The 12618-nt window shown below is 42.6% G+C and overlaps 1 long non-coding RNA gene across 1 annotated transcript in view; it reads left to right on the top strand.

The window, feature by feature from the left end:
* The first annotated feature begins 3147 nt into the window (after positions 1–3147).
* Positions 3148–12618, top strand: part of LOC131492783 (uncharacterized) — a 31888-nt gene continuing 22417 nt past the window's right edge. Inside the window, exon 1 of the long non-coding RNA XR_009252291.1 lies at positions 3148–3429. This is a non-coding gene — a long non-coding RNA (uncharacterized LOC131492783). The remainder of the gene's footprint in view (positions 3430–12618) is intronic.

The following is a 12618-nucleotide window of genomic DNA, read 5'->3' as shown; positions in this document are numbered from 1 at the left end:
AACCTTGTAACTTTATAAGAGGAAAAGGAACAAATGCTTTGAGAAATAATGATAGCATTTCTTTTTCAAAGTCAAGTGCTTATTTTTTTAAAGGAGCAGATAAAATTATTAAAATCTGGACTTTTTTGATCTATGTGATTGTACTAATTGGCTCTGTGAATTTTTTATAGTTACTATTCTTACATATATAATATAAATGAAAGGGCTTATTTTTAATTAAAAACAGAGAAATAACTATGAATCTATAATCTCCAGAGAAAGGGAACAATTATATCACTGCAATAATGAACACATATGCGTAAAAGTATTTCTGAGGTAAAGAGTTTTAGCTTTGGAACAAGATCATCAAAGTTTTCAAATCTGACGGAGTGCATGTTGCTTTTTGACTTGTTTAGCAAACAATCTTGAAAATAAAATTTGATAAAGGAAAATCAGGATAACTTGGCAACTGTATGTAGTCATTCTAACATTTACCATTTCGTTAAATTACGTCGAGGGTATCAAAATTAACAGATCAGAATTATCTCGAAACAAATTTGAGGGTTTTGTGGAAAGTGTCTGGAGAACCAAAAACAAAAGGATCAGCTTAAAAAGGAAGGAAGGGAAGATAGATAGGAAGGAGTAGGAGGAGAAGGGTTGGGAGGAAAGGAGGAGAGGAGAAGAGAGAGAAAGGAAGGGAGGGAAAGGGGAGTGCGAAAAAGAAAGACAAGAGAAAAGACATTAAGAAATTCAGGAGTGGTGACAGGACTTTTGTAAACACTTGGTTTCTTGGAGCAAAATAGTTTACTGAATATCGTTCTATGGTTTGATCCATACATTACAGAGTATTTGGACTAAGTAACATCAGGTCTGGTGAATGGTACTTGATTTCCAAATGTCTAGGTGTCTGATGTTGAAACTACTTTCTTAAAACATTTGCCTAAAGTAACAGTAGCTAACATTTATTAAGCACGTGTGATATGCCAAGCATGGTTTTAAGTTCTTCATGTTCTTCCTTCAAATGAATCACTTAAGGACCCTGTGAGTGGTTATTATCATCATTTCCATTTTATGGATGCTTTAAGCGCTGTCTTTGTGCATATGAAAGAACACCTTCCATTCAGAAGCAGTCATCACTAAGTTTCTTTTAGTTTTGGAAGACTGAAGTTATATTTCTGTCCTGCAGAGGCGATTCAAGGGAGGCCGGAAGCAAGAAATAAATGCGATCTTTTTTTCCCCAATCACTTCTAAAATCTTTTCAAGCACTCTCATGATAAACTCCGTATCAGTGTATTACCTACAAATAGTTGCTAAGGTCTAATGTTGGACAAAAGCTTTGAGCTTGAGAAGATAGATTATTCCTTCTGTTACTTGTCCCCTCTCCCGCCCTGACCAGCTCCATTTAGGAAGTTTGGGTGCACCCTTACCAACGTACTCATTTAAGTTTCAAACATTTAAGCATTTACTCCAGGAAAGTAAAATACTGGTTATCCTGAAAAGCTGCCTTGGCGTTTGGTCCCTTATGGTCTCAGTGAAGTGACCTTGGCTTCCCAAAGTGACTGAGCCCGTGTAAAGTGGCCCACGGGTCCAGTGGCTCTTTTCATACTCTTGCTGTGAAAGGAAGCCTCTTAGCAATGCTGCCTTTATGCTCCCTCTTAATGCAGGAAACGTTTTGCAGATTGTATGGTATTCCCCACCGAGAAAAATGAAATGCTGCCTTTAGACAGCCCACATTTTAAATGATTGAATAGGTACTCAGCACATTGTAGTTGCTCAATAAAGACTTGTTGAAAGGAATTAAGTTTTATTGATGGCTCGATTCCAAGAAAAACATCTGTTAGGATGATGCAAGTCCAAATCTAGGTGCTCCCTGTGTGGCATATTTAGGCCAGGTGTTGAGTAAAGGGACTTTAACCTGAAACACGAAAAAGAAGAAGGCCGGGGGGGGGGGGGGGGGGGGAGACGCGTTTTAGAAGCAACTCGATTATGGCGATGCCTTACCTTCTTACCACAGCAGTCCGTGTTCCATTTTCCTGAAAATACTAACTCCCTTCTACGGGTGACACATTTGAGACTTGGAACAGTACAAGTGCCATCTGCGAGATTAGCCAGTTCTTGCACGGGACAACCTTAGGCTCCAGGTGACCGCACCACACTGCCCCTCAGAAGAAAACTAGGCAACCCCTGAGTGCGGTCTCTGTGCCAGATCTCTTTACCTCCATCTGAGTTGTCTCCCTCCCACAAGTCTTTTTTTTTTTTTTTTTTTCCAACATTTTTTATTTATTTATTTTTGGGACAGAGAGAGACAGAGCGCGAACGGGGGAGGGGCAGAGAGAGAGGGAGACACAGAATCGGAAACAGGCTCCAGGCTCCGAGCCATCAGCCCAGAGCCTGACGCGGGGCTCGAACTCACGGACCGCGAGATCGTGACCTGGCTGAAGTCGGACGCTCAACCGACTGCGCCACCCAGGCGCCCCATCCCTCCCACAAGTCTTAACCACGCATTGCGAGCACCGTGCACATTGGAGAGTCATGTGTGTGGTGTTCATTAAGAGAGAACGAAACATAAAATAGCTCAGAGATGTATCTGCTTCCCCCAGGAAGGGTGAAATGACTCCCACAGACAGCAGAGCCTTAGGGTGCAGATGATGGAAACGGGTGGGAAGGGAGGAGGCGGCAGGAGACAGGGGTCTCGGTGTGTGGGGTGGCTGTTTACTGAAGCTCCTGCCTCACTCCATCAGCTTGGTGACTCACCCGTGCGAGAAGCAATTACGCCTCCTTCCCTGAGAGTTCCCTTGGACGCATTGGCTCATTGTGTTGCTCACATTCGTAAGCTTTTTGGGGGGCGGGGGATGAGTACCCTTGAAGGTCAGATAAATTTTGGTTAACAAGGGATTCGTCTTGCACAATTCTTACAATGCAAATGAAGCTTGACTTTCAGGCCCTATGTGGGCCAGACTGGCTGGGTTTAGCATGGAACTCAGCCAGGCAAGAGCTTTGTAGTGCGTGCATTAATACCCAGATTGTTTGCGGTTCAGCAAAGGAATAATCCCAGACTCTGCCTCCAAATATACATTCACCTGATTTCTTTATTTTCCAGATTATGTTGGGCCTTTATTTAGGAGATGAGGTAGGAACCCTAAAATCTAGGAACTCAGCCGTGTCTGCAAATAAGAAACATTGAAAATGAGGTCCAGTGTTTTTTGAAAACATATCAAATCTGTTTTGGATATCCAAATAAATGCAGCAGAAGTCACTGATTGATTTACGCAACTCTGGAAACTTGCAGAGTGAAGAACACATACGTTAATTATTATATTTTCTCATGGCAAACCTCCGCTGGGAACAGGAATTTAAAACCTCACTGCCCCAGGAATACAGACCCAAATTCCAGGAACTGGGACCCATATTCCAGGACCCCAAGAAATGACATCAGCCTGAAGAGCCGAGGTGAGTCTAGAGACACTTTAGCCATTGGCTCTCCTTTGGCTTCCCTTTGTTGTTATAGCAACAAAACCCTTTCAAGGGCAAACACTTCTGTAGGTGAAATAACTCCGCCATGAAAACACTACAATCACAAGTCTCACATATCTGGGCTCTGAGTAAGCGAGTGGAGCACCACAGAATACTCATAGTTAGTTAGTCCATGACTGGGACGTAAACTGAAGCCCTATATCAGGACAGCTTTGAATCTCTTTTCAAAGAATAGATGTAAGGGTGTCATTTATCTGCCAATCGTACCAGCCTGGGTCACTCTGGCCACTGGTAGCCAAGAAGGAAGTCGCAGTGGAAGCTCCAGGGCCAAGGGTGCTGGGGAAAAATGATCTGATTAATCCGGGTAAAATAATGCTCATTCATTTTTCTTCAGCAGAATATACATACGGAGCACCCACTAATACAAGGTGTAAGTCCAGTCACTTCAGCACGTCGACTTGGACATATATTTTACTCTCACTGGATATAATATATACCCATAAATACTGCTAATGAATGGCAGAAAGTAATACATTTCATAAAAGTGTAATAACAAATGTGCTACGTCAGCTCAAAGCAGGCTAGAATCGCTCCCAATATGGGAAGCCTGGTAAAGCTTTTAAGCCAGAATTAAAGAAATGTAGGACATGTCGAGGCCCAGGGCATTCCAGACAAAGGGGATATTATATGAACAGATTTATTATATTATAAAACAAAATTAACAAGTGTGTAAAACTGCGAAAGTATAAAACGGGCATATGAAGCTATCTGCTTGGCTAAAGAGATACAGAGAGGAATCAAGATAAAATCTACGTCAGGAAAATTGTTTAGAATTCCTTCTTCAGGTAATTATTAGCGAAGGTTTTATATATCTACTTACCAAACAGGGAAGTTACACAGGGGCTGTGTTTAGGATTAATACGGCAGATGAGTGTATGTCCCATTGGTGAGGAGACCGTTGCTACGGTTTCAGTTCGAGGTACTAGGGTCATAACATGCTTCATGGTCCTGGGCAAAAGGAAGAGACAAGGACACCAAGCATTTGGGGCAACTTCCCAGAGAAACTGGTGGCACCATTAACAGAATTGGGAAATCAGAAGGGGAAGCTTTGCAGGGAAAATGAATGAGCTCAGCCTCAGATAATGCCTTAGAGATCACAATTCGGATAATCTAGCTCCAACAGGAGTTCGAAATCCAATCTTGAAACCCAGGAGAGAGACCAAGATGGTAAATACAGATTCGAGAGTCATCCGCTGCCTAGATGCAATCACTGAAACTGACAGATGAGATGAGAGTTTACAGGAGTGATTGCTCAGGGAAAAAGGCAAGTCAAGGACAGAGACCCTAATGTCTTTCTTTTCGGAGTGAAGATGCTGGATTTCTAAACAGTCACTGCTTCACCAGCTGCAGTTTTTTTTTGTCTTTTTGTTTTTGGTTGTCCCCAAAGATATTAGGGTTTGTAGCAGCCTAAGGGCAGGGGTTCTCAGTAGTTGCTTAGCGGCAGTTAGCATTTTATCCTAGAGACTGGAGCTTCTAGTGTCGCCCCGGTGTGGTTGCGTATGGCAGTGGTGACGGGGCTGATGGTGGTGCATGCGTGTATTTTGGGGCGTGGGATGCAATAGCCAGATTTATTTATCAGAAAACCACTAAGCGTGTACAGAAACGTATACCGTGTTCGCCGCAATCGTCGCGGTTATTACTAAAAGCATTAACAGCTAAGTACAGCGCGTTAGCATGTACCCTCACAACAACTTTTTGAGGCGGGAGTCATCGCCACCTGCGTTTGATAGATGAGGATGTGAGTCTCGGCGTAGTTTAGCATCTCTCCCCACATCACAGAATTATTAAGTAGCAGGAAAAAATTCTAATGACTGACCCTAAAACTCAGATCTTAATCATCATGTTTTTCCTGCCTCAGGGTTATTTCTGAAATCAGCGGTAAATCGTGGTCTACTAATTTATCTTAATATCATTATGTATTCATTTATACCTTGCCTGATTCAATTCCATTTTTTTTTTTTTCAACGTTTTTTTTTTTTTTTTATTTATTTTTGGGACAGAGAGAGAGACAGAGCATGCACGGGGGAGGGGCAGAGAGAGAGGGAGACACCGAGTCGGAAACAGGCTCCAGGCTCCGAGCCATCAGCCCAGAGCCTGACGCGGGGCTCGAACTCACGGACCGCGAGATCGTGACCTGGCTGAAGTCGGACGCTTAACCGACTGCGCCACCCAGGCGCCCCTCAATTCCATTTTTAAATAAGTATGCAGTCAAATCGACTCCGTTAGTGTACAGATCTGTGAATTTTAACACACGTGTAAGCTCGCGTAACACTCACCGTGATCAAGATACGTACCAGTCCGATCACCCCAAAAGCTCCATGGCGCTCTCTCTTTGTAGGTCAACACTCTAACCCCTGGCAACCACTGATGGGGTCTCCATACTTGTGGCTTTACTTTTTTTTTTTTTTTTGAGAGTGTCTAATCGAAATGGAATCATAAGGTATGTAATCTTTTGAGACTGGCTTCTTTCACTCAACATAACATCTTTGAGATTCAGCCAGTGTGTTGCATATGGCACTAGTTTGTCGAGTGGTTTTCTGTTATGTGGAATCCGGTTAGTTGATCCACTTACCAGTGGATGAACATTTGGATGTTTTCTCAGGTTTTCACGATTGGGACTAGAACTGCTATAAACGTTCTCGAACATGTTATTATGGGAACTTAAGTTTTCATTTCTCTAGGGTAAACACCCAAGAGTGGAATTACCGGGTCACAGTGTAAATTTCCTTATGTTATTATTTTTTTTAAAAAGTGTCTGATTGGGGCGCCTGGGTGGCTCGGTCGGTTAAGCGTCCGACTTCGGCTCAGGTCATGGTCTCATGGTCCATGAGTTCGAGCCCCGCCTCGGGCTCTGTGCTGACTGCTCAGAGCCTGGAGCCTGTTTCGGATTCTGTGTCTCCCTCTCTCTCTGCCCCTCCCCTGTTCATGCTCTGTCTCTCCCTGTCTCAAAAATAAATAAACGTTAAAAAAAATTTAAAAAAAAGTGTCTGATTTAAGAGCAACCTGTTGTGACAGCTACAGCAAGCCATCTTAGTTTTCTGTGAAGGAATTCTTCGAAATACGCTGCAAGACAAGAGAAAAGTATCACACTACTATAACTGCTGGGGCAGATAAAGTCCGGCAAAGAGTCACCTGAATCTCCAGAAGTTTGTGGAAATCTTCTGGCACATCTTCCACAACCTACTAAGAAAGGCAACTGAGGCCCCCAATGCACTGTGACTTGTCTATAGTGAGTTTTGGCATGACTGAGGCCAAAACTAGGTTCCTTACCTCCCAGGCCATAAGAAAGAGGCATTCTGGAAAAGAAAACGAAACTCTTAGGGAAAGCCACAGCCTTGACGACAGTACAGCTAACAACAGCCCTTGGCATGTTTTAAAGATGAAGATATATATGCTCTGTTTGGGACTTCAAGGATTTTTCCAATGGCATACATGAGTATGTTTATTGAAAATTGCTCTATTCCAATGGTCTGAAGTTATAAACACTAATTTAAAGTCTTCTATAAATATTTAAATATGAATGATATCCTTCTGTAAATATAACATCATATAAAGAAGCTGTGAAGAGTTGGTTCCATTTGAGGTATTTTGAGGTCATTATATGTAAAACAAATGTTTAATGCTAACAAAATACCCCACTATGTTAATAACTTGCCTCAAGTTACACTAAACAACCTGAAGTATAATAGCTTATGATGTCTGTATGTTTAAGAGCAATGTTCATCTGTTATACATAGAGGAATTATTGTAACATATTTGCCCATTAGTAGAATTCTTCGTGAAATGCTTTAAGGTCTGCTGACTTTGGCAGTTAAAAAATACTAAAAATTCTAGTATTTTCCCACACAAAAAAAGAGAAACATAAAGGAATGCAGTGCTTGATAAAGGCATATTACAAGTTCAGGTATACCTCAAATATAATTTCAGTGAAAAGAAATGCTGGTCCCAGAAGTACAAATTTAGTGGGAGAAGAGATGGCAGAAAAGGGTAAAAATGATGAGACCGTCACCCACTTTACCTGAAAGATTGTTGATCTCATTGCACAGAAAGTCACCGTGCACTTCTGGTTTCCAGTTGTGCATGTAAAGAGCTTAGACATCACCGCTCCGTCCTAACAATAAATAAAGAGCGGAACAGACACAAAATCAACAATTGTTCTTGGATCCATAAGAGAAGGGAGGACACAGGCCGAACTGCTGTCTTCAAGATTTAGAAAGCCAGAGGAGGAATACAGGAGACACGGCTTCCTGGAGGCAAGACCCAGGAGGAGCGGGATCAGCCTCGGGAACCAACCAGCTCCGGGATGGAAAACCCGAGCTATAAATGATAAATTGATGGAAGTTCAGTGGGGAAAACTCTGAGAGTTAGAAGCTCCAGGGGGACCCAGTCACAGCCCCACCCCCGCTCCGATTTTATGAGATTTAATTCCAGAAAACAACTGTGGCTAAGAGACCACCACAGATGTGGGACCTCTGAGAATCTCCTATGCTTTTATGGTGTGGGCCAGTATCCTACTTGCTGCCTAGCTCTTGATTGTAAAGACGACAGTTCAATTCTGGGGCAAAGACAGAGAATGTGCCACGTGGATGATTTCTTTTATAATAAATACAAATAACTAATTGCTTTAAAAAAAAAAGAGAGAGGAGGAGAATAATGAAAGTGCCCCTTGGAGAAAAGAGTAGACAAGACTCTGGGTGACAAGTAGAGAACCTGATGAGGAGGAGAGGAAAGGTGGTACCCAGAGCACAAAATGGTTCCCGGGAGAAAATTCAGGTCCCTATCATCTCTCGGATGACAACGGGCAATCTCAGTGTTTCTTGCAGAAACTAGTTCCTTGCAGATTTTTAAATATTCATGGGCAATCTATTGACTGAATGCTTCATGTTGTTTTATTGCAAATGAAATACATGTTTTTAATGGCTTGAAGGACCCCTCTCTAAATTCCAGGATCTTATTCAGGTCCTGGGGAACTAGTCCACTGGGGACAAAGGTCTGCTCAGGCTGGTCACCTGTGACCTCTCCTTCTGGTGACCTCTGTCTGCAGCTCACTTTGGCAGGCAGAGTGTGGAAATATTTGAGGGCAGGAAAGTGGAGAGGAAGTGAAGCAAGAGGAAGATGGGACTCCATGAACTGGAGTGGTTTCGTCTCCGTTCACAAACTAGCTGCTTTCCCAATATCATCCCCATGGTGGTCCTGCTGTTGAAGGACCCCATTTTTGGACAGAGATCAGGTCATCATCATGTGGCTGAAGTCTAGAGTGAAGAAGACTTACTCAAGGAGAGAACGTATGAAGACCAATTGAGTCAGCCGAGAATGGAGGTATGAAAGAGTATTGGACGCCAGAAGAACCCAAAGTTCACAAGTCTGAAGGGATCAGAGTAAAAATCTGGGATTCCAGAGCAAATAGACGCATTCACGGAGAGCTAATTGCAGATGCTAGTATTAACAATCATTTTGAATAAAACTAGGCTGGTTGACTACCTGCGATTTTTTTTTTTTTCTCCCAGCTTGCCTCAATTATAACATTCTTTTCAAGCCAGATGTTGTAGGGATGGATCCCTGGTTTTAATTCACTGATTAACCGAGGGTTAACTCTTGTTAATACCATTGGGCAAATTTCTATCTATGGGCTCGGAGAGCTAGAAATGGCAAACTGTGGAACAAATCGTTCTCGCTACCCTCTGGAAACACTGCCATAGAGATCTAAGCAGTCAGTGTGAAAGTGTAGGTTCTTTTTGATTACTGTGCATTCAGACCAGACGTACTAACTGGAGAAGTATCTGCCATTGACTCTCACTCTTCTCAAGGGCCTTATTTCTCACTGCTGGAGGGAGTTTACTGGCCTTAAGAGATACGCTGCCTCGCTCACAGTGGAACACACATGAAAACAGCCAAACATACACATTACTGTCCATTTATCCTACACACACATACCAGTGTGAGAAGGGTAAGTACAGTCGTACTTAGAACCAGATGTAACCTTTACGAACGCTGTTTCACAACAGACAATTGCATTGTTCATCCTTGGAACTGAGCTGAATACGGAAAGAGTATTTGACCATCTATTGTCCCTGTCAATTTTTCCAGATCCTCTCTAAACGAGGGCGTAAAACTCAAACTCCCACATTTCTAGACGCCACCTTTTAATTTTTCTCAAAGAAATCATGACGTGCCAATCATATGAGAGAAAGTTCTGGCATAAGAATCCCACCCTCAACCCTCGAATACCAAGTATTTCTTTTTTTCAAGATATTCCTTCATCATTTTCCAAATAAATACACATTTTCATAGTAACAGCCATCGTATAATCTACTTCTTCCCCACATTACCTCCTAATCTTCTCTGTTTTCACTTAGTTTTCAGACTGATGATTTTAACAACTACTAATTAATAGTTTAAAACTGACAATATCTGCCTACCTGATTTAAGACAAGGACAATATGGTGTTTATTTACAGAGAGAGAATAAATACAACTGTAATCTAGCTATGGACGCCCATTGCTAAGAGCACATTGAAACAACAGATTTTGGGCTCTATCACTTTAAAGAAGGCTCCATTCTTGATTTGACAGCCCAAGCAGTTTGATTTTCTTTTTTAATGTTTATTTATTTTTGAGGGAGAGAGAGACCCAAAGTGTGAGCAGGGAAGGGTCAGAGAGAGAGAGAGAGAGAGAGAGAGAGAGAGAGGATCTGAAGCAGGCTCCAGGCTCTGAGCTGTCTGCACAGAGCCCGATGCGGGGCTCGAACTCACAGACTGTGAGATCATGACCTGAGCCGAAGTTGGACACCCGACTGACTGAGCCACCCAGGCGTCCCAACAGCCCAGGTAGTTTAAAATTGGTTTTGTTTTTTGCCATGGTCGATCTGAAATTTAGGGATACCTTTCTGGCAGATAGTAAGAATGTTAGATAGGTCTAAATGGATGTGAAAATCCACCATACATGACCATTCATATTGTTACATGTAAGAAGGAAAACGTACCTAAATATGTTTGTGGATCACCCATCACTAATCTCCTTAACACTGAGTGGCAAGACTCTCAGGAGTGCCCCGAGGAATGTTTTGAGAATCAGTAGGCCTTTGTACTTGATTCTTCAGCTAACTCTTTGGGTCGATGACAGCTGCTCTTGCAATTAGCCCTTCCCTTGACCTCATGGTCAACCACAATAGCCTTGGAGATTTCAGGAAGGGAAACTATTACTTTTAAGGTATCTGGACAAGACCTGCATGTGTGCAAATTAATAGGGGAACTGTTTTCTGTGCTTTATTCTCCTTCTTCTCTCTTGGTTACAAATTGTCCCCATCCATATGTGACAGGCACATCTGGTTACCTACTCTGATGGGTGAAGAAATGGATCTAACAGGAAGGGGAAGCCATATAATACTCCCCAGGAATGTGTAAAAGAGGATTCCTCAGCCTTTTTCTGAAAACAGGAGTCTTAAGGGGACATCCTGGGCTGAACGATAAGTTATTTGCTCAACTTACCCCTCTTAGTTCAGAGGTAGAAATATGTAAAATATGATGATACTTAGTAGGCTGAGTACCAACAGTATAACAATACAAGAAACACAGTTTTAACAGATTGCAATGATAGGTTTGTTATGAGCTAAACTTCCTTCCCTCTCCTTATCATCCTCGAATCTCCCCATCTCTGGATGGGGACCCGGGAAGGGGGGGGCGGTGAGGTGTCGCCGGCCATAAGCATCCACTCTCTTCAAGTCTCTGTCGGCTGAGCCCTGAAGCTAGACTGTGATTCAAAATCTAGTTAGGAGTCATTTTGTGGGTAGTAAACAAGGCCAGCTCTGTCTATGTTTCATGCTGCCCTTTGATTTCGGGCAGGTAGAGTTGTCTCCAAGCCGAGAGGAACAGAGTTGAATTGGAGACAGTCAGTCGTTCAACAACCCATGTCCGCGGAAGCCTGCTATGTGAGAAACCTAAGCGTGAGGAACAGAGTTAGGACAATAAGAAAAGAATGGCTGGGGAGGGAGGCACTAAGAGTCGTGGTGCTGGGGGCTGCGGGAGACAGAGGATGACGGTCAGATTGATAGCGGAACTGCAGCGCACGTGAGCGGTGAGCTCTCTCAGCAGAGCTGACACAGGAAGCAATGATGGCAGAAGCTAAGGACTAGATCAGAATACCATAGCACAGCAAGGCGTGTTTTGAAGCCCTTTCAATTGGTGACATGTACCAACTTGCCTAAACAGGGCCAGGAAAACAGGAGTGACCGAACCCAACAATAGTCTCAAAGGAAGTGGAAAAATGAATTCTCATTATGTTTTTACAGGTCTGCGGACACGACATTCCTGAAATGCTGCTCACTCTATTCCTTAGTCACACCCCCAGAATCTTTCATAACGAAGAGAGATACACTACTACCTTTGCCAAGTATATGTTGTGTATTATGACAACTCTGCCTCACTTACTTTTCAGAAAAAGATGGAAATATAAATTGATAAACACCGGGAAAGGCGATTTGATAGAATACAGGGTATTTTTATGTAGTAGTAGCCAAATAGCCCCATAACATGTTATAATCAAATGATCATGACAAAAATCATCTTTTGAATTATAGTTTTTTAAATGTTTATTTTATTTATTTTTGAGAGAGAGAGAGAGAGAGGCAGAGTGGGAGTTGGGGAGGGGCAGAGAGAGAGGGAGACGCAGAATCTGAACTGAGCTCGAACTCGTGAACCTTGAGATCATGCCCTGAGCTGAAAGGTCAGACAGACGCTTAACCAACTGAGCCACCCAGGCGTCCCTGGAATTATAGCTTCAATCGACTTTTGCCTGGAAGAGTTGCCACACTGTGTGTAACAATTCTTTCAAATGTAGAAAATGCTTTCCAAACTTACCCTCTAAGCTTCCTTAGCTCCCAAGACACATATGGAAACCAATGCCATAAAGAATATCAACTAAGTACTTATATGACAATGTAAGGTGACAGTGGGAGCTACGATATTGCACGGGAAGCATCCCATAAATATTTGTCAAGTTAAATAAAAAATAAACTGGGCTGCAACAAGTCTTTAAATAGCACCAGCTGCTGTCACATAAATGAAATACTTTAAGGTAGCTCTAAAGGGGGAAGTGCCCTCCTGCCAGG

The sequence above is a fragment of the Neofelis nebulosa genome, chromosome 2 (assembly GCF_028018385.1).
Source record: "Neofelis nebulosa isolate mNeoNeb1 chromosome 2, mNeoNeb1.pri, whole genome shotgun sequence".
NCBI lineage: Eukaryota > Metazoa > Chordata > Mammalia > Carnivora > Felidae > Neofelis > Neofelis nebulosa.
Note: the sequence above shows the minus strand (reverse complement) of the source record. Positions and strands in the feature narration are given on the sequence as shown.